The 22,233-nt window shown below is 40.9% G+C and overlaps 11 non-coding genes across 11 annotated transcripts; all 11 read left to right on the top strand.

Moving 5' to 3' along the window:
- Positions 1–890: 890 nt before the first annotated feature.
- LOC141378879 (5S ribosomal RNA) lies at positions 891–1,009 on the top strand. Its single transcript, XR_012394399.1, has one exon. It is a non-coding gene; the product is annotated as a 5S ribosomal RNA (ribosomal RNA).
- Positions 1,010–2,859: 1,850 nt separating this feature from the next.
- LOC141378878 (5S ribosomal RNA) lies at positions 2,860–2,978 on the top strand. The gene has a single exon (XR_012394398.1). It is a non-coding gene; the product is annotated as a 5S ribosomal RNA (ribosomal RNA).
- Positions 2,979–4,837: 1,859 nt separating this feature from the next.
- Positions 4,838–4,956, top strand: LOC141378877 (5S ribosomal RNA). The gene has a single exon (XR_012394397.1). It is a non-coding gene; the product is annotated as a 5S ribosomal RNA (ribosomal RNA).
- Positions 4,957–6,804: 1,848 nt separating this feature from the next.
- Positions 6,805–6,923, top strand: LOC141378876 (5S ribosomal RNA). Its single transcript, XR_012394396.1, has one exon. It is a non-coding gene; the product is annotated as a 5S ribosomal RNA (ribosomal RNA).
- A 1,862-nt stretch (positions 6,924–8,785) lies between these two features.
- LOC141378875 (5S ribosomal RNA) lies at positions 8,786–8,904 on the top strand. The gene has a single exon (XR_012394395.1). It is a non-coding gene; the product is annotated as a 5S ribosomal RNA (ribosomal RNA).
- A 1,865-nt stretch (positions 8,905–10,769) lies between these two features.
- Positions 10,770–10,888, top strand: LOC141378874 (5S ribosomal RNA). The gene has a single exon (XR_012394394.1). It is a non-coding gene; the product is annotated as a 5S ribosomal RNA (ribosomal RNA).
- Positions 10,889–12,754: 1,866 nt separating this feature from the next.
- On the top strand, positions 12,755–12,873 carry LOC141378873 (5S ribosomal RNA). The gene has a single exon (XR_012394392.1). It is a non-coding gene; the product is annotated as a 5S ribosomal RNA (ribosomal RNA).
- Positions 12,874–14,734: 1,861 nt separating this feature from the next.
- Positions 14,735–14,853, top strand: LOC141378872 (5S ribosomal RNA). The gene has a single exon (XR_012394391.1). It is a non-coding gene; the product is annotated as a 5S ribosomal RNA (ribosomal RNA).
- A 1,861-nt stretch (positions 14,854–16,714) lies between these two features.
- Positions 16,715–16,833, top strand: LOC141378871 (5S ribosomal RNA). Its single transcript, XR_012394390.1, has one exon. It is a non-coding gene; the product is annotated as a 5S ribosomal RNA (ribosomal RNA).
- A 1,861-nt stretch (positions 16,834–18,694) lies between these two features.
- On the top strand, positions 18,695–18,813 carry LOC141378870 (5S ribosomal RNA). The gene has a single exon (XR_012394389.1). It is a non-coding gene; the product is annotated as a 5S ribosomal RNA (ribosomal RNA).
- Positions 18,814–20,664: 1,851 nt separating this feature from the next.
- Positions 20,665–20,783, top strand: LOC141378869 (5S ribosomal RNA). Its single transcript, XR_012394387.1, has one exon. It is a non-coding gene; the product is annotated as a 5S ribosomal RNA (ribosomal RNA).
- The last annotated feature ends 1,450 nt before the right edge of the window (positions 20,784–22,233 follow it).

The raw sequence follows: 22,233 nt of genomic DNA, 5'->3' as shown, positions 1-22,233 counted from the left end.
ACAACCATAAATTAACGGGAAACACTTGTGAATCACAACATATTGTGAATTGACAGTTTGTTTGTTTTTTTCATACTTTGCACAGTTGCTCCGTTAAAAAGCCGAAAAACTCTGTTAAAAGGCCATCAAAAAATGTTGTGATGCCTTTTACCCAGTATCAAAATAGAACTTTGCTCATTTCACACACAAAAATCGCCGGCGGCCCGAGACTATTTTGCAAATTCGTTAAATGGTGATGGACTTTCATTGCTTATGATTAAACTCTGGCCCCTGACCCTTTTTACGAGCGGTCAGGTGTGCAAAATTAGCAATCTGTAACATGACAAACATGACCTTTGTTGTAGAGAAAAACAGCACTCACGTTCATGTTTAGTCACATCTCCGGATTGTTTGTGTTCACGGAGTTTCTCTGTCCAGCGTTCATTGGAGCTTTAAGTCCAGATATTTGGATAAAAGTTGGTATGTTGTGCATGCCACAAACATAAAAATAATAAATGAATAAATAAATAAATAAATAAATAAATAAATATTTAAATAAATAAATGATTGAATTAATGAATAAATAAATAAATAAATAAATAATGCAGTTGCGAGGGCAAAACGGGGGGGGGGGGGGGGGGGCGGCAACTCTGAACTAATAAGGTGTCTCTAATGAAGGGGCCGGTAAGCATCTGTACAGAAGTCGTGTGCTGCACAAGTCTGCTTTAAAGTTTTCCAAGCATCGGCCGCTTTTACTTCCGGTAAAATGTTGTCATCGTAAGTTTAAATACTGGCTGACAGATACACACTTGAGAGGACAAGGAGGGTTGTTCCTCCCGGTGTTGTGTCTGTGTGAGCTATTCTGCTCTCGCCGCTGCCTTTTAAATAGCCAGATTTTGACTGCGACCTTCGCTTACGGCCATACCACCCTGAGCACGCCCGATCTCGTCCGATCTCGGAAGCTAAGCAGGGTCGGGCCTGGTTAGTACTTGGATGGGAGACCGCCTGGGAATACCAGGTGCTGTAAGCTTTTGGTTCTCCTTCATTTGTCAGCTAATACACTTCTTCAGCTCCCAGCTTTGCTGCTATCTATAAACTTTCAATTCCATTGCTTCCTATTCGCTTTTCTCTGGGACTTCTGTCCTATTCAGAGCAGCAAGGGAAAGCCCAGCTGTGTCATTTTTTCTTTCCTCCTCCAGGGGGCGATGGAGAGGCTTCTCCCTCTCTCTCTCTCCCCCTCCCTCTCAATAGCAGCACGCACTGGAACTGTCAAGTGCTACAAGCTCCCCAAGCTATAGCCCACGCGGGTTTACAAAGTTTTGGGGGACCCGAAGCCCTTACATACCATTTATTTACAAAAAGTACCCCCACATATTGCAAGCCAACAGTACAGTAGTTTAACCTCACTCACTGGCATGCTCAATGCCATTTTTCACGGTCTACTGATGTGCCTTCACCAAGTGCACATAGATGGATAAAATATTGAGCCTTTTCAAGTCCTACATTTTATTTGTTTTCATTTTTAAATCAATAGCATACAGGGCGTCAGACGGAGGGCCTGTTAATATCATTATATGAATAACTAATTCTTTTGATGACATCATTTACACTGAAAAAAAAAAAAAATTCCGTAAAAATGCGGTTTTCCGTATTTTGTGATTCATGTTTTTATTAATTCTCCCCCCACCCCGGTTTATTTATGCTTTTGAATTGCATTCTGGGACCTTGAACTTTCTCCCAACAACTTCTAACCTCGAAAAGTACGAAAAAGTGACTTTTATAGACATGGTTATTAGTTGAAAGTGATATATTGTCTGGGTTGTCGTTGTACACGCTACAAAAACAAGCACATGTTATTTTCCATACTTTTTTTTTCTCCCTATACGTTCTAATATTCCAAACTGCAACACCGTCTAGGTTACCTTAAACTGCAGAGTTGAATTTTAAACATCAAAAGTCGACAGAGCAGAGATCAGGGTCCCGTGATGCAATTCACAACCATAAATTAACGGGAAACACTTGTGAATCACAACATATTGTGAATTGACAGTTTGTTTGTTTTTTTCATACTTTGCACAGTTGCTCCGTTAAAAAGCCGAAAAACTCTGTTAAAAGGCCATCAAAAAATGTTGTGATGCCTTTTACCCAGTATCAAAATAGAACTTTGCTCATTTCACACACAAAAATCGCCGGCGGCCCGAGACTATTTTGCAAATTCGTTAAATGGTGATGGACTTTCATTGCTTATGATTAAACTCTGGCCCCTGACCCTTTTTACGAGCGGTCAGGTGTGCAAAATTAGCAATCTGTAACATGACAAACATGACCTTTGTTGTAGAGAAAAACAGCACTCACGTTCATGTTTAGTCACATCTCCGGATTGTTTGTGTTCACGGAGTTTCTCTGTCCAGCGTTCATTGGAGCTTTAAGTCCAGATATTTGGATAAAAGTTGGTATGTTGTGCATGCCACAAACATAAAAATAATAAATGAATAAATAAATAAATAAATAAATAAATATTTAAATAAATAAATGATTGAATTAATGAATAAATAAATAAATAAATAAATAATGCAGTTGCGAGGGCAAAACGGGGGGGGGGGGGGGGGGGCGGCAACTCTGAACTAATAAGGTGTCTCTAATGAAGGGGCCGGTAAGCATCTGTACAGAAGTCGTGTGCTGCACAAGTCTGCTTTAAAGTTTTCCAAGCATCGGCCGCTTTTACTTCCGGTAAAATGTTGTCATCGTAAGTTTAAATACTGGCTGACAGATACACACTTGAGAGGACAAGGAGGGTTGTTCCTCCCGGTGTTGTGTCTGTGTGAGCTATTCTGCTCTCGCCGCTGCCTTTTAAATAGCCAGATTTTGACTGCGACCTTCGCTTACGGCCATACCACCCTGAGCACGCCCGATCTCGTCCGATCTCGGAAGCTAAGCAGGGTCGGGCCTGGTTAGTACTTGGATGGGAGACCGCCTGGGAATACCAGGTGCTGTAAGCTTTTGGTTCTCCTTCATTTGTCAGCTAATACACTTCTTCAGCTCCCAGCTTTGCTGCTATCTATAAACTTTCAATTCCATTGCTTCCTATTCGCTTTTCTCTGGGACTTCTGTCCTATTCAGAGCAGCAAGGGAAAGCCCAGCTGTGTCATTTTTTCTTTCCTCCTCCAGGGGGCGATGGAGAGGCTTCTCCCTCTCTCTCTCTCCCCCTCCCTCTCAATAGCAGCACGCACTGGAACTGTCAAGTGCTACAAGCTCCCCAAGCTATAGCCCACGCGGGTTTACAAAGTTTTGGGGGACCCGAAGCCCTTACATACCATTTATTTACAAAAAGTACCCCCACATATTGCAAGCCAACAGTACAGTAGTTTAACCTCACTCACTGGCATGCTCAATGCCATTTTTCACGGTCTACTGATGTGCCTTCACCAAGTGCACATAGATGGATAAAATATTGAGCCTTTTCAAGTCCTACATTTTATTTGTTTTCATTTTTAAATCAATAGCATACAGGGCGTCAGACGGAGGGCCTGTTAATATCATTATATGAATAACTAATTCTTTTGATGACATCATTTACACTGAAAAAAAAAAAAAATTCCGTAAAAATGCGGTTTTCCGTATTTTGTGATTCATGTTTTTATTAATTCTCCCCCCACCCCGGTTTATTTATGCTTTTGAATTGCATTCTGGGACCTTGAACTTTCTCCCAACAACTTCTAACCTCGAAAAGTACGAAAAAGTGACTTTTATAGACATGGTTATTAGTTGAAAGTGATATATTGTCTGGGTTGTCGTTGTACACGCTACAAAAACAAGCACATGTTATTTTCCATACTTTTTTTTTCTCCCTATACGTTCTAATATTCCAAACTGCAACACCGTCTAGGTTACCTTAAACTGCAGAGTTGAATTTTAAACATCAAAAGTCGACAGAGCAGAGATCAGGGTCCCGTGATGCAATTCACAACCATAAATTAACGGGAAACACTTGTGAATCACAACATATTGTGAATTGACAGTTTGTTTGTTTTTTTCATACTTTGCACAGTTGCTCCGTTAAAAAGCCGAAAAACTCTGTTAAAAGGCCATCAAAAAATGTTGTGATGCCTTTTACCCAGTATCAAAATAGAACTTTGCTCATTTCACACACAAAAATCGCCGGCGGCCCGAGACTATTTTGCAAATTCGTTAAATGGTGATGGACTTTCATTGCTTATGATTAAACTCTGGCCCCTGACCCTTTTTACGAGCGGTCAGGTGTGCAAAATTAGCAATCTGTAACATGACAAACATGACCTTTGTTGTAGAGAAAAACAGCACTCACGTTCATGTTTAGTCACATCTCCGGATTGTTTGTGTTCACGGAGTTTCTCTGTCCAGCGTTCATTGGAGCTTTAAGTCCAGATATTTGGATAAAAGTTGGTATGTTGTGCATGCCACAAACATAAAAATAATAAATGAATAAATAAATAAATAAATAAATAAATATTTAAATATTTAAATAAATAAATGATTGAATTAATGAATAAATAAATAAATAAATAATGCAGTTGCGAGGGCAAAACGGGGGGGGGGGGGGGGGGGGGGGGCGGCAACTCTGAACTAATAAGGTGTCTCTAATGAAGGGGCCGGTAAGCATCTGTACAGAAGTCGTGTGCTGCACAAGTCTGCTTTAAAGTTTTCCAAGCATCGGCCGCTTTTACTTCCGGTAAAATGTTGTCATCGTAAGTTTAAATACTGGCTGACAGATACACACTTGAGAGGACAAGGAGGGTTGTTCCTCCCGGTGTTGTGTCTGTGTGAGCTATTCTGCTCTCGCCGCTGCCTTTTAAATAGCCAAATTTTGACTGCGACCTTCGCTTACGGCCATACCACCCTGAGCACGCCCGATCTCGTCCGATCTCGGAAGCTAAGCAGGGTCGGGCCTGGTTAGTACTTGGATGGGAGACCGCCTGGGAATACCAGGTGCTGTAAGCTTTTGGTTCTCCTTCATTTGTCAGCTAATACACTTCTTCAGCTCCCAGCTTTGCTGCTATCTATAAACTTTCAATTCCATTGCTTCCTATTCGCTTTTCTCTGGGACTTCTGTCCTATTCAGAGCAGCAAGGGAAAGCCCAGCTGTGTCATTTTTTCTTTCCTCCTCCAGGGGGCGATGGAGAGGCTTCTCCCTCTCTCTCTCTCCCCCTCCCTCTCAATAGCAGCACGCACTGGAACTGTCAAGTGCTACAAGCTCCCCAAGCTATAGCCCACGCGGGTTTACAAAGTTTTGGGGGACCCGAAGCCCTTACATACCATTTATTTACAAAAAGTACCCCCACATATTGCAAGCCAACAGTACAGTAGTTTAACCTCACTCACTGGCATGCTCAATGCCATTTTTCACGGTCTACTGATGTGCCTTCACCAAGTGCACATAGATGGATAAAATATTGAGCCTTTTCAAGTCCTACATTTTATTTGTTTTCATTTTTAAATCAATAGCATACAGGGCGTCAGACGGAGGGCCTGTTAATATCATTATATGAATAACTAATTCTTTTGATGACATCATTTACACTGAAAAAAAAAAAAATTCCGTAAAAATGCGGTTTTCCGTATTTTGTGATTCATGTTTTTATTAATTCTCCCCCCACCCCGGTTTATTTATGCTTTTGAATTGCATTCTGGGACCTTGAACTTTCTCCCAACAACTTCTAACCTCGAAAAGTACGAAAAAGTGACTTTTATAGACATGGTTATTAGTTGAAAGTGATATATTGTCTGGGTTGTCGTTGTACACGCTACAAAAACAAGCACATGTTATTTTCCATACTTTTTTTTTCTCCCTATACGTTCTAATATTCCAAACTGCAACACCGTCTAGGTTACCTTAAACTGCAGAGTTGAATTTTAAACATCAAAAGTCGACAGAGCAGAGATCAGGGTCCCGTGATGCAATTCACAACCATAAATTAACGGGAAACACTTGTGAATCACAACATATTGTGAATTGACAGTTTGTTTGTTTTTTTCATACTTTGCACAGTTGCTCCGTTAAAAAGCCGAAAAACTCTGTTAAAAGGCCATCAAAAAATGTTGTGATGCCTTTTACCCAGTATCAAAATAGAACTTTGCTCATTTCACACACAAAAATCGCCGGCGGCCCGAGACTATTTTGCAAATTCGTTAAATGGTGATGGACTTTCATTGCTTATGATTAAACTCTGGCCCCTGACCCTTTTTACGAGCGGTCAGGTGTGCAAAATTAGCAATCTGTAACATGACAAACATGACCTTTGTTGTAGAGAAAAACAGCACTCACGTTCATGTTTAGTCACATCTCCGGATTGTTTGTGTTCACGGAGTTTCTCTGTCCAGCGTTCATTGGAGCTTTAAGTCCAGATATTTGGATAAAAGTTGGTATGTTGTGCATGCCACAAACATAAAAATAATAAATGAATAAATAAATAAATAAATAAATAAATATTTAAATAAATAAATGATTGAATTAATGAATAAATAAATAAATAAATAAATAATGCAGTTGCGAGGGCAAAACGGGGGGGGGGGGGGGGGGCGGCAACTCTGAACTAATAAGGTGTCTCTAATGAAGGGGCCGGTAAGCATCTGTACAGAAGTCGTGTGCTGCACAAGTCTGCTTTAAAGTTTTCCAAGCATCGGCCGCTTTTACTTCCGGTAAAATGTTGTCATCGTAAGTTTAAATACTGGCTGACAGATACACACTTGAGAGGACAAGGAGGGTTGTTCCTCCCGGTGTTGTGTCTGTGTGAGCTATTCTGCTCTCGCCGCTGCCTTTTAAATAGCCAGATTTTGACTGCGACCTTCGCTTACGGCCATACCACCCTGAGCACGCCCGATCTCGTCCGATCTCGGAAGCTAAGCAGGGTCGGGCCTGGTTAGTACTTGGATGGGAGACCGCCTGGGAATACCAGGTGCTGTAAGCTTTTGGTTCTCCTTCATTTGTCAGCTAATACACTTCTTCAGCTCCCAGCTTTGCTGCTATCTATAAACTTTCAATTCCATTGCTTCCTATTCGCTTTTCTCTGGGACTTCTGTCCTATTCAGAGCAGCAAGGGAAAGCCCAGCTGTGTCATTTTTTCTTTCCTCCTCCAGGGGGCGATGGAGAGGCTTCTCCCTCTCTCTCTCTCCCCCTCCCTCTCAATAGCAGCACGCACTGGAACTGTCAAGTGCTACAAGCTCCCCAAGCTATAGCCCACGCGGGTTTACAAAGTTTTGGGGGACCCGAAGCCCTTACATACCATTTATTTACAAAAAGTACCCCCACATATTGCAAGCCAACAGTACAGTAGTTTAACCTCACTCACTGGCATGCTCAATGCCATTTTTCACGGTCTACTGATGTGCCTTCACCAAGTGCACATAGATGGATAAAATATTGAGCCTTTTCAAGTCCTACATTTTATTTGTTTTCATTTTTAAATCAATAGCATACAGGGCGTCAGACGGAGGGCCTGTTAATATCATTATATGAATAACTAATTCTTTTGATGACATCATTTACACTGAAAAAAAAAAAAAATTCCGTAAAAATGCGGTTTTCCGTATTTTGTGATTCATGTTTTTATTAATTCTCCCCCCACCCCGGTTTATTTATGCTTTTGAATTGCATTCTGGGACCTTGAACTTTCTCCCAACAACTTCTAACCTCGAAAAGTACGAAAAAGTGACTTTTATAGACATGGTTATTAGTTGAAAGTGATATATTGTCTGGGTTGTCGTTGTACACGCTACAAAAACAAGCACATGTTATTTTCCATACTTTTTTTTTCTCCCTATACGTTCTAATATTCCAAACTGCAACACCGTCTAGGTTACCTTAAACTGCAGAGTTGAATTTTAAACATCAAAAGTCGACAGAGCAGAGATCAGGGTCCCGTGATGCAATTCACAACCATAAATTAACGGGAAACACTTGTGAATCACAACATATTGTGAATTGACAGTTTGTTTGTTTTTTTCATACTTTGCACAGTTGCTCCGTTAAAAAGCCGAAAAACTCTGTTAAAAGGCCATCAAAAAATGTTGTGATGCCTTTTACCCAGTATCAAAATAGAACTTTGCTCATTTCACACACAAAAATCGCCGGCGGCCCGAGACTATTTTGCAAATTCGTTAAATGGTGATGGACTTTCATTGCTTATGATTAAACTCTGGCCCCTGACCCTTTTTACGAGCGGTCAGGTGTGCAAAATTAGCAATCTGTAACATGACAAACATGACCTTTGTTGTAGAGAAAAACAGCACTCACGTTCATGTTTAGTCACATCTCCGGATTGTTTGTGTTCACGGAGTTTCTCTGTCCAGCGTTCATTGGAGCTTTAAGTCCAGATATTTGGATAAAAGTTGGTATGTTGTGCATGCCACAAACATAAAAATAATAAATGAATAAATAAATAAATAAATAAATAACTATTTAAATATTTAAATAAATAAATGATTGAATTAATGAATAAATAAATAAATAAATAAATAATGCAGTTGCGAGGGCAAAACGGGGGGGGGGGGGGGTGGGGGGGCGGCAACTCTGAACTAATAAGGTGTCTCTAATGAAGGGGCCGGTAAGCATCTGTACAGAAGTCGTGTGCTGCACAAGTCTGCTTTAAAGTTTTCCAAGCATCGGCCGCTTTTACTTCCGGTAAAATGTTGTCATCGTAAGTTTAAATACTGGCTGACAGATACACACTTGAGAGGACAAGGAGGGTTGTTCCTCCCGGTGTTGTGTCTGTGTGAGCTATTCTGCTCTCGCCGCTGCCTTTTAAATAGCCAGATTTTGACTGCGACCTTCGCTTACGGCCATACCACCCTGAGCACGCCCGATCTCGTCCGATCTCGGAAGCTAAGCAGGGTCGGGCCTGGTTAGTACTTGGATGGGAGACCGCCTGGGAATACCAGGTGCTGTAAGCTTTTGGTTCTCCTTCATTTGTCAGCTAATACACTTCTTCAGCTCCCAGCTTTGCTGCTATCTATAAACTTTCAATTCCATTGCTTCCTATTCGCTTTTCTCTGGGACTTCTGTCCTATTCAGAGCAGCAAGGGAAAGCCCAGCTGTGTCATTTTTTCTTTCCTCCTCCAGGGGGCGATGGAGAGGCTTCTCCCTCTCTCTCTCTCCCCCTCCCTCTCAATAGCAGCACGCACTGAAACTGTCAAGTGCTACAAGCTCCCCAAGCTATAGCCCACGCGGGTTTACAAAGTTTTGGGGGACCCGAAGCCCTTACATACCATTTATTTACAAAAAGTACCCCCACATATTGCAAGCCAACAGTACAGTAGTTTAACCTCACTCACTGGCATGCTCAATGCCATTTTTCACGGTCTACTGATGTGCCTTCACCAAGTGCACATAGATGGATAAAATATTGAGCCTTTTCAAGTCCTACATTTTATTTGTTTTCATTTTTAAATCAATAGCATACAGGGCGTCAGACGGAGGGCCTGTTAATATCATTATATGAATAACTAATTCTTTTGATGACATCATTTACACTGAAAAAAAAAAAAAAATTCCGTAAAAATGCGGTTTTCCGTATTTTGTGATTCATGTTTTTATTAATTCTCCCCCCACCCCGGTTTATTTATGCTTTTGAATTGCATTCTGGGACCTTGAACTTTCTCCCAACAACTTCTAACCTCGAAAAGTACGAAAAAGTGACTTTTATAGACATGGTTATTAGTTGAAAGTGATATATTGTCTGGGTTGTCGTTGTACACGCTACAAAAACAAGCACATGTTATTTTCCATACTTTTTTTTTCTCCCTATACGTTCTAATATTCCAAACTGCAACACCGTCTAGGTTACCTTAAACTGCAGAGTTGAATTTTAAACATCAAAAGTCGACAGAGCAGAGATCAGGGTCCCGTGATGCAATTCACAACCATAAATTAACGGGAAACACTTGTGAATCACAACATATTGTGAATTGACAGTTTGTTTGTTTTTTTCATACTTTGCACAGTTGCTCCGTTAAAAAGCCGAAAAACTCTGTTAAAAGGCCATCAAAAAATGTTGTGATGCCTTTTACCCAGTATCAAAATAGAACTTTGCTCATTTCACACACAAAAATCGCCGGCGGCCCGAGACTATTTTGCAAATTCGTTAAATGGTGATGGACTTTCATTGCTTATGATTAAACTCTGGCCCCTGACCCTTTTTACGAGCGGTCAGGTGTGCAAAATTAGCAATCTGTAACATGACAAACATGACCTTTGTTGTAGAGAAAAACAGCACTCACGTTCATGTTTAGTCACATCTCCGGATTGTTTGTGTTCACGGAGTTTCTCTGTCCAGCGTTCATTGGAGCTTTAAGTCCAGATATTTGGATAAAAGTTGGTATGTTGTGCATGCCACAAACATAAAAATAATAAATGAATAAATAAATAAATAAATAAATAACTATTTAAATATTTAAATAAATAAATGATTGAATTAATGAATAAATAAATAAATAAATAAATAATGCAGTTGCGAGGGCAAAACGGGGGGGGGGGGGGGGGTGGGGGGGCGGCAACTCTGAACTAATAAGGTGTCTCTAATGAAGGGGCCGGTAAGCATCTGTACAGAAGTCGTGTGCTGCACAAGTCTGCTTTAAAGTTTTCCAAGCATCGGCCGCTTTTACTTCCGGTAAAATGTTGTCATCGTAAGTTTAAATACTGGCTGACAGATACACACTTGAGAGGACAAGGAGGGTTGTTCCTCCCGGTGTTGTGTCTGTGTGAGCTATTCTGCTCTCGCCGCTGCCTTTTAAATAGCCAGATTTTGACTGCGACCTTCGCTTACGGCCATACCACCCTGAGCACGCCCGATCTCGTCCGATCTCGGAAGCTAAGCAGGGTCGGGCCTGGTTAGTACTTGGATGGGAGACCGCCTGGGAATACCAGGTGCTGTAAGCTTTTGGTTCTCCTTCATTTGTCAGCTAATACACTTCTTCAGCTCCCAGCTTTGCTGCTATCTATAAACTTTCAATTCCATTGCTTCCTATTCGCTTTTCTCTGGGACTTCTGTCCTATTCAGAGCAGCAAGGGAAAGCCCAGCTGTGTCATTTTTTCTTTCCTCCTCCAGGGGGCGATGGAGAGGCTTCTCCCTCTCTCTCTCTCCCCCTCCCTCTCAATAGCAGCACGCACTGAAACTGTCAAGTGCTACAAGCTCCCCAAGCTATAGCCCACGCGGGTTTACAAAGTTTTGGGGGACCCGAAGCCCTTACATACCATTTATTTACAAAAAGTACCCCCACATATTGCAAGCCAACAGTACAGTAGTTTAACCTCACTCACTGGCATGCTCAATGCCATTTTTCACGGTCTACTGATGTGCCTTCACCAAGTGCACATAGATGGATAAAATATTGAGCCTTTTCAAGTCCTACATTTTATTTGTTTTCATTTTTAAATCAATAGCATACAGGGCGTCAGACGGAGGGCCTGTTAATATCATTATATGAATAACTAATTCTTTTGATGACATCATTTACACTGAAAAAAAAAAAAAAATTCCGTAAAAATGCGGTTTTCCGTATTTTGTGATTCATGTTTTTATTAATTCTCCCCCCACCCCGGTTTATTTATGCTTTTGAATTGCATTCTGGGACCTTGAACTTTCTCCCAACAACTTCTAACCTCGAAAAGTACGAAAAAGTGACTTTTATAGACATGGTTATTAGTTGAAAGTGATATATTGTCTGGGTTGTCGTTGTACACGCTACAAAAACAAGCACATGTTATTTTCCATACTTTTTTTTTCTCCCTATACGTTCTAATATTCCAAACTGCAACACCGTCTAGGTTACCTTAAACTGCAGAGTTGAATTTTAAACATCAAAAGTCGACAGAGCAGAGATCAGGGTCCCGTGATGCAATTCACAACCATAAATTAACGGGAAACACTTGTGAATCACAACATATTGTGAATTGACAGTTTGTTTGTTTTTTTCATACTTTGCACAGTTGCTCCGTTAAAAAGCCGAAAAACTCTGTTAAAAGGCCATCAAAAAATGTTGTGATGCCTTTTACCCAGTATCAAAATAGAACTTTGCTCATTTCACACACAAAAATCGCCGGCGGCCCGAGACTATTTTGCAAATTCGTTAAATGGTGATGGACTTTCATTGCTTATGATTAAACTCTGGCCCCTGACCCTTTTTACGAGCGGTCAGGTGTGCAAAATTAGCAATCTGTAACATGACAAACATGACCTTTGTTGTAGAGAAAAACAGCACTCACGTTCATGTTTAGTCACATCTCCGGATTGTTTGTGTTCACGGAGTTTCTCTGTCCAGCGTTCATTGGAGCTTTAAGTCCAGATATTTGGATAAAAGTTGGTATGTTGTGCATGCCACAAACATAAAAATAATAAATGAATAAATAAATAAATAAATAAATAAATAAATATTTAAATATTTAAATAAATAAATGATTGAATTAATGAATAAATAAATAAATAAATAAATAAATAATGCAGTTGCGAGGGCAAAACGGGGGGGGGGGGGGGGGGCGGCAACTCTGAACTAATAAGGTGTCTCTAATGAAGGGGCCGGTAAGCATCTGTACAGAAGTCGTGTGCTGCACAAGTCTGCTTTAAAGTTTTCCAAGCATCGGCCGCTTTTACTTCCGGTAAAATGTTGTCATCGTAAGTTTAAATACTGGCTGACAGATACACACTTGAGAGGACAAGGAGGGTTGTTCCTCCCGGTGTTGTGTCTGTGTGAGCTATTCTGCTCTCGCCGCTGCCTTTTAAATAGCCAGATTTTGACTGCAACCTTCGCTTACGGCCATACCACCCTGAGCACGCCCGATCTCGTCCGATCTCGGAAGCTAAGCAGGGTCGGGCCTGGTTAGTACTTGGATGGGAGACCGCCTGGGAATACCAGGTGCTGTAAGCTTTTGGTTCTCCTTCATTTGTCAGCTAATACACTTCTTCAGCTCCCAGCTTTGCTGCTATCTATAAACTTTCAATTCCATTGCTTCCTATTCGCTTTTCTCTGGGACTTCTGTCCTATTCAGAGCAGCAAGGGAAAGCCCAGCTGTGTCATTTTTTCTTTCCTCCTCCAGGGGGCGATGGAGAGGCTTCTCCCTCTCTCTCTCTCCCCCTCCCTCTCAATAGCAGCACGCACTGAAACTGTCAAGTGCTACAAGCTCCCCAAGCTATAGCCCACGCGGGTTTACAAAGTTTTGGGGGACCCGAAGCCCTTACATACCATTTATTTACAAAAAGTACCCCCGCATATTGCAAGCCAACAGTACAGTAGTTTAACCTCACTCACTGGCATGCTCAATGCCATTTTTCACGGTCTACTGATGTGCCTTCACCAAGTGCACATAGATGGATAAAATATTGAGCCTTTTCAAGTCCTACATTTTATTTGTTTTCATTTTTAAATCAATAGCATACAGGGCGTCAGACGGAGGGCCTGTTAATATCATTATATGAATAACTAATTCTTTTGATGACATCATTTACACTGAAAAAAAAAAAAATTCCGTAAAAATGCGGTTTTCCGTATTTTGTGATTCATGTTTTTATTAATTCTCCCCCCACCCCGGTTTATTTATGCTTTTGAATTGCATTCTGGGACCTTGAACTTTCTCCCAACAACTTCTAACCTCGAAAAGTACGAAAAAGTGACTTTTATAGACATGGTTATTAGTTGAAAGTGATATATTGTCTGGGTTGTCGTTGTACACGCTACAAAAACAAGCACATGTTATTTTCCATACTTTTTTTTTCTCCCTATACGTTCTAATATTCCAAACTGCAACACCGTCTAGGTTACCTTAAACTGCAGAGTTGAATTTTAAACATCAAAAGTCGACAGAGCAGAGATCAGGGTCCCGTGATGCAATTCACAACCATAAATTAACGGGAAACACTTGTGAATCACAACATATTGTGAATTGACAGTTTGTTTGTTTTTTTCATACTTTGCACAGTTGCTCCGTTAAAAAGCCGAAAAACTCTGTTAAAAGGCCATCAAAAAATGTTGTGATGCCTTTTACCCAGTATCAAAATAGAACTTTGCTCATTTCACACACAAAAATCGCCGGCGGCCCGAGACTATTTTGCAAATTCGTTAAATGGTGATGGACTTTCATTGCTTATGATTAAACTCTGGCCCCTGACCCTTTTTACGAGCGGTCAGGTGTGCAAAATTAGCAATCTGTAACATGACAAACATGACCTTTGTTGTAGAGAAAAACAGCACTCACGTTCATGTTTAGTCACATCTCCGGATTGTTTGTGTTCACGGAGTTTCTCTGTCCAGCGTTCATTGGAGCTTTAAGTCCAGATATTTGGATAAAAGTTGGTATGTTGTGCATGCCACAAACATAAAAATAATAAATGAATAAATAAATAAATAAATAAATAAATATTTAAATATTTAAATAAATAAATGATTGAATTAATGAATAAATAAATAAATAAATAAATAATGCAGTTGCGAGGGCAAAACGGGGGGGGGGGGGGGGGGGGGGGCGGCAACTCTGAACTAATAAGGTGTCTCTAATGAAGGGGCCGGTAAGCATCTGTACAGAAGTCGTGTGCTGCACAAGTCTGCTTTAAAGTTTTCCAAGCATCGGCCGCTTTTACTTCCGGTAAAATGTTGTCATCGTAAGTTTAAATACTGGCTGACAGATACACACTTGAGAGGACAAGGAGGGTTGTTCCTCCCGGTGTTGTGTCTGTGTGAGCTATTCTGCTCTCGCCGCTGCCTTTTAAATAGCCAGATTTTGACTGCGACCTTCGCTTACGGCCATACCACCCTGAGCACGCCCGATCTCGTCCGATCTCGGAAGCTAAGCAGGGTCGGGCCTGGTTAGTACTTGGATGGGAGACCGCCTGGGAATACCAGGTGCTGTAAGCTTTTGGTTCTCCTTCATTTGTCAGCTAATACACTTCTTCAGCTCCCAGCTTTGCTGCTATCTATAAACTTTCAATTCCATTGCTTCCTATTCGCTTTTCTCTGGGACTTCTGTCCTATTCAGAGCAGCAAGGGAAAGCCCAGCTGTGTCATTTTTTCTTTCCTCCTCCAGGGGGCGATGGAGAGGCTTCTCCCTCTCTCTCTCTCCCCCTCCCTCTCAATAGCAGCACGCACTGGAACTGTCAAGTGCTACAAGCTCCCCAAGCTATAGCCCACGCGGGTTTACAAAGTTTTGGGGGACCCGAAGCCCTTACATACCATTTATTTACAAAAAGTACCCCCACATATTGCAAGCCAACAGTACAGTAGTTTAACCTCACTCACTGGCATGCTCAATGCCATTTTTCACGGTCTACTGATGTGCCTTCACCAAGTGCACATAGATGGATAAAATATTGAGCCTTTTCAAGTCCTACATTTTATTTGTTTTCATTTTTAAATCAATAGCATACAGGGCGTCAGACGGAGGGCCTGTTAATATCATTATATGAATAACTAATTCTTTTGATGACATCATTTACACTGAAAAAAAAAAAAATTCCGTAAAAATGCGGTTTTCCGTATTTTGTGATTCATGTTTTTATTAATTCTCCCCCCACCCCGGTTTATTTATGCTTTTGAATTGCATTCTGGGACCTTGAACTTTCTCCCAACAACTTCTAACCTCGAAAAGTACGAAAAAGTGACTTTTATAGACATGGTTATTAGTTGAAAGTGATATATTGTCTGGGTTGTCGTTGTACACGCTACAAAAACAAGCACATGTTATTTTCCATACTTTTTTTTTCTCCCTATACGTTCTAATATTCCAAACTGCAACACCGTCTAGGTTACCTTAAACTGCAGAGTTGAATTTTAAACATCAAAAGTCGACAGAGCAGAGATCAGGGTCCCGTGATGCAATTCACAACCATAAATTAACGGGAAACACTTGTGAATCACAACATATTGTGAATTGACAGTTTGTTTGTTTTTTTCATACTTTGCACAGTTGCTCCGTTAAAAAGCCGAAAAACTCTGTTAAAAGGCCATCAAAAAATGTTGTGATGCCTTTTACCCAGTATCAAAATAGAACTTTGCTCATTTCACACACAAAAATCGCCGGCGGCCCGAGACTATTTTGCAAATTCGTTAAATGGTGATGGACTTTCATTGCTTATGATTAAACTCTGGCCCCTGACCCTTTTTACGAGCGGTCAGGTGTGCAAAATTAGCAATCTGTAACATGACAAACATGACCTTTGTTGTAGAGAAAAACAGCACTCACGTTCATGTTTAGTCACATCTCCGGATTGTTTGTGTTCACGGAGTTTCTCTGTCCAGCGTTCATTGGAGCTTTAAGTCCAGATATTTGGATAAAAGTTGGTATGTTGTGCATGCCACAAACATAAAAATAATAAATGAATAAATAAATAAATAAATAAATAAATATTTAAATATTTAAATAAATAAATGATTGAATTAATGAATAAATAAATAAATAAATAAATAATGCAGTTGCGAGGGCAAAACGGGGGGGGGGGGGGGGGGGGGGGCGGCAACTCTGAACTAATAAGGTGTCTCTAATGAAGGGGCCGGTAAGCATCTGTACAGAAGTCGTGTGCTGCACAAGTCTGCTTTAAAGTTTTCCAAGCATCGGCCGCTTTTACTTCCGGTAAAATGTTGTCATCGTAAGTTTAAATACTGGCTGACAGATACACACTTGAGAGGACAAGGAGGGTTGTTCCTCCCGGTGTTGTGTCTGTGTGAGCTATTCTGCTCTCGCCGCTGCCTTTTAAATAGCCAGATTTTGACTGCGACCTTCGCTTACGGCCATACCACCCTGAGCACGCCCGATCTCGTCCGATCTCGGAAGCTAAGCAGGGTCGGGCCTGGTTAGTACTTGGATGGGAGACCGCCTGGGAATACCAGGTGCTGTAAGCTTTTGGTTCTCCTTCATTTGTCAGCTAATACACTTCTTCAGCTCCCAGCTTTGCTGCTATCTATAAACTTTCAATTCCATTGCTTCCTATTCGCTTTTCTCTGGGACTTCTGTCCTATTCAGAGCAGCAAGGGAAAGCCCAGCTGTGTCATTTTTTCTTTCCTCCTCCAGGGGGCGATGGAGAGGCTTCTCCCTCTCTCTCTCTCCCCCTCCCTCTCAATAGCAGCACGCACTGAAACTGTCAAGTGCTACAAGCTCCCCAAGCTATAGCCCACGCGGGTTTACAAAGTTTTGGGGGACCCGAAGCCCTTACATACCATTTATTTACAAAAAGTACCCCCGCATATTGCAAGCCAACAGTACAGTAGTTTAACCTCACTCACTGGCATGCTCAATGCCATTTTTCACGGTCTACTGATGTGCCTTCACCAAGTGCACATAGATGGATAAAATATTGAGCCTTTTCAAGTCCTACATTTTATTTGTTTTCATTTTTAAATCAATAGCATACAGGGCGTCAGACGGAGGGCCTGTTAATATCATTATATGAATAACTAATTCTTTTGATGACATCATTTACACTGAAAAAAAAAAAAAAATTCCGTAAAAATGCGGTTTTCCGTATTTTGTGATTCATGTTTTTATTAATTCTCCCCCCACCCCGGTTTATTTATGCTTTTGAATTGCATTCTGGGACCTTGAACTTTCTCCCAACAACTTCTAACCTCGAAAAGTACGAAAAAGTGACTTTTATAGACATGGTTATTAGTTGAAAGTGATATATTGTCTGGGTTGTCGTTGTACACGCTACAAAAACAAGCACATGTTATTTTCCATACTTTTTTTTTCTCCCTATACGTTCTAATATTCCAAACTGCAACACCGTCTAGGTTACCTTAAACTGCAGAGTTGAATTTTAAACATCAAAAGTCGACAGAGCAGAGATCAGGGTCCCGTGATGCAATTCACAACCATAAATTAACGGGAAACACTTGTGAATCACAACATATTGTGAATTGACAGTTTGTTTGTTTTTTTCATACTTTGCACAGTTGCTCCGTTAAAAAGCCGAAAAACTCTGTTAAAAGGCCATCAAAAAATGTTGTGATGCCTTTTACCCAGTATCAAAATAGAACTTTGCTCATTTCACACACAAAAATCGCCGGCGGCCCGAGACTATTTTGCAAATTCGTTAAATGGTGATGGACTTTCATTGCTTATGATTAAACTCTGGCCCCTGACCCTTTTTACGAGCGGTCAGGTGTGCAAAATTAGCAATCTGTAACATGACAAACATGACATTTGTTGTAGAGAAAAACAGCACTCACGTTCATGTTTAGTCACATCTCCGGATTGTTTGTGTTCACGGAGTTTCTCTGTCCAGCGTTCATTGGAGCTTTAAGTCCAGATATTTGGATAAAAGTTGGTATGTTGTGCATGCCACAAACATAAAAATAATAAATGAATAAATAAATAAATAAATAAATAAATAAATATTTAAATATTTAAATAAATAAATGATTGAATTAATGAATAAATAAATAAATAAATAAATAATGCAGTTGCGAGGGCAAAACGGGGGGGGGGGGGGGGGCGGCAACTCTGAACTAATAAGGTGTCTCTAATGAAGGGGCCGGTAAGCATCTGTACAGAAGTCGTGTGCTGCACAAGTCTGCTTTAAAGTTTTCCAAGCATCGGCCGCTTTTACTTCCGGTAAAATGTTGTCATCGTAAGTTTAAATACTGGCTGACAGATACACACTTGAGAGGACAAGGAGGGTTGTTCCTCCCGGTGTTGTGTCTGTGTGAGCTATTCTGCTCTCGCCGCTGCCTTTTAAATAGCCAGATTTTGACTGCGACCTTCGCTTACGGCCATACCACCCTGAGCACGCCCGATCTCGTCCGATCTCGGAAGCTAAGCAGGGTCGGGCCTGGTTAGTACTTGGATGGGAGACCGCCTGGGAATACCAGGTGCTGTAAGCTTTTGGTTCTCCTTCATTTGTCAGCTAATACACTTCTTCAGCTCCCAGCTTTGCTGCTATCTATAAACTTTCAATTCCATTGCTTCCTATTCGCTTTTCTCTGGGACTTCTGTCCTATTCAGAGCAGCAAGGGAAAGCCCAGCTGTGTCATTTTTTCTTTCCTCCTCCAGGGGGCGATGGAGAGGCTTCTCCCTCTCTCTCTCTCCCCCTCCCTCTCAATAGCAGCACGCACTGAAACTGTCAAGTGCTACAAGCTCCCCAAGCTATAGCCCACGCGGGTTTACAAAGTTTTGGGGGACCCGAAGCCCTTACATACCATTTATTTACAAAAAGTACCCCCGCATATTGCAAGCCAACAGTACAGTAGTTTAACCTCACTCACTGGCATGCTCAATGCCATTTTTCACGGTCTACTGATGTGCCTTCACCAAGTGCACATAGATGGATAAAATATTGAGCCTTTTCAAGTCCTACATTTTATTTGTTTTCATTTTTAAATCAATAGCATACAGGGCGTCAGACGGAGGGCCTGTTAATATCATTATATGAATAACTAATTCTTTTGATGACATCATTTACACTGAAAAAAAAAAAAATTCCGTAAAAATGCGGTTTTCCGTATTTTGTGATTCATGTTTTTATTAATTCTCCCCCACCCCGGTTTATTTATGCTTTTGAATTGCATTCTGGGACCTTGAACTTTCTCCCAACAACTTCTAACCTCGAAAAGTACGAAAAAGTGACTTTTATAGACATGGTTATTAGTTGAAAGTGATATATTGTCTGGGTTGTCGTTGTACACGCTACAAAAACAAGCACATGTTATTTTCCATACTTTTTTTTTCTCCCTATACGTTCTAATATTCCAAACTGCAACACCGTCTAGGTTACCTTAAACTGCAGAGTTGAATTTTAAACATCAAAAGTCGACAGAGCAGAGATCAGGGTCCCGTGATGCAATTCACAACCATAAATTAACGGGAAACACTTGTGAATCACAACATATTGTGAATTGACAGTTTGTTTGTTTTTTTCATACTTTGCACAGTTGCTCCGTTAAAAAGCCGAAAAACTCTGTTAAAAGGCCATCAAAAAATGTTGTGATGCCTTTTACCCAGTATCAAAATAGAACTTTGCTCATTTCACACACAAAAATCGCCGGCGGCCCGAGACTATTTTGCAAATTCGTTAAATGGTGATGGACTTTCATTGCTTATGATTAAACTCTGGCCCCTGACCCTTTTTACGAGCGGTCAGGTGTGCAAAATTAGCAATCTGTAACATGACAAACATGACCTTTGTTGTAGAGAAAAACAGCACTCACGTTCATGTTTAGTCACATCTCCGGATTGTTTGTGTTCACGGAGTTTCTCTGTCCAGCGTTCATTGGAGCTTTAAGTCCAGATATTTGGATAAAAGTTGGTATGTTGTGCATGCCACAAACATAAAAATAATAAATGAATAAATAAATAAATAAATAAATAAATATTTAAATATTTAAATAAATAAATGATTGAATTAATGAATAAATAAATAAATAAATAATGCAGTTGCGAGGGCAAAACGGGGGGGGGGGGGGGGGGCGGCAACTCTGAACTAATAAGGTGTCTCTAATGAAGGGGCCGGTAAGCATCTGTACAGAAGTCGTGTGCTGCACAAGTCTGCTTTAAAGTTTTCCAAGCATCGGCCGCTTTTACTTCCGGTAAAATGTTGTCATCGTAAGTTTAAATACTGGCTGACAGATACACACTTGAGAGGACAAGGAGGGTTGTTCCTCCCGGTGTTGTGTCTGTGTGAGCTATTCTGCTCTCGCCGCTGCCTTTTAAATAGCCAGATTTTGACTGCGACCTTCGCTTACGGCCATACCACCCTGAGCACGCCCGATCTCGTCCGATCTCGGAAGCTAAGCAGGGTCGGGCCTGGTTAGTACTTGGATGGGAGACCGCCTGGGAATACCAGGTGCTGTAAGCTTTTGGTTCTCCTTCATTTGTCAGCTAATACACTTCTTCAGCTCCCAGCTTTGCTGCTATCTATAAACTTTCAATTCCATTGCTTCCTATTCGCTTTTCTCTGGGACTTCTGTCCTATTCAGAGCAGCAAGGGAAAGCCCAGCTGTGTCATTTTTTCTTTCCTCCTCCAGGGGGCGATGGAGAGGCTTCTCCCTCTCTCTCTCTCCCCCTCCCTCTCAATAGCAGCACGCACTGGAACTGTCAAGTGCTACAAGCTCCCCAAGCTATAGCCCACGCGGGTTTACAAAGTTTTGGGGGACCCGAAGCCCTTACATACCATTTATTTACAAAAAGTACCCCCACATATTGCAAGCCAACAGTACAGTAGTTTAACCTCACTCACTGGCATGCTCAATGCCATTTTTCACGGTCTACTGATGTGCCTTCACCAAGTGCACATAGATGGATAAAATATTGAGCCTTTTCAAGTCCTACATTTTATTTGTTTTCATTTTTAAATCAATAGCATACAGGGCGTCAGACGGAGGGCCTGTTAATATCATTATATGAATAACTAATTCTTTTGATGACATCATTTACACTGAAAAAAAAAAAAATTCCGTAAAAATGCGGTTTTCCGTATTTTGTGATTCATGTTTTTATTAATTCTCCCCCCACCCCGGTTTATTTATGCTTTTGAATTGCATTCTGGGACCTTGAACTTTCTCCCAACAACTTCTAACCTCGAAAAGTACGAAAAAGTGACTTTTATAGACATGGTTATTAGTTGAAAGTGATATATTGTCTGGGTTGTCGTTGTACACGCTACAAAAACAAGCACATGTTATTTTCCATACTTTTTTTTTCTCCCTATACGTTCTAATATTCCAAACTGCAACACCGTCTAGGTTACCTTAAACTGCAGAGTTGAATTTTAAACATCAAAAGTCGACAGAGCAGAGATCAGGGTCCCGTGATGCAATTCACAACCATAAATTAACGGGAAACACTTGTGAATCACAACATATTGTGAATTGACAGTTTGTTTGTTTTTTTCATACTTTGCACAGTTGCTCCGTTAAAAAGCCGAAAAACTCTGTTAAAAGGCCATCAAAAAATGTTGTGATGCCTTTTACCCAGTATCAAAATAGAACTTTGCTCATTTCACACACAAAAATCGCCGGCGGCCCGAGACTATTTTGCAAATTCGTTAAATGGTGATGGACTTTCATTGCTTATGATTAAACTCTGGCCCCTGACCCTTTTTACGAGCGGTCAGGTGTGCAAAATTAGCAATCTGTAACATGACAAACATGACCTTTGTTGTAGAGAAAAACAGCACTCACGTTCATGTTTAGTCACATCTCCGGATTGTTTGTGTTCACGGAGTTTCTCTGTCCAGCGTTCATTGGAGCTTTAAGTCCAGATATTTGGATAAAAGTTGGTATGTTGTGCATGCCACAAACATAAAA

The sequence above is a fragment of the Danio rerio genome, chromosome 18 (assembly GCF_049306965.1).
Source record: "Danio rerio strain Tuebingen ecotype United States chromosome 18, GRCz12tu, whole genome shotgun sequence".
In the NCBI taxonomy this organism is placed as follows: domain Eukaryota; kingdom Metazoa; phylum Chordata; class Actinopteri; order Cypriniformes; family Danionidae; genus Danio; species Danio rerio.
This window is presented reverse-complemented; position numbering and strand designations above follow the sequence as displayed.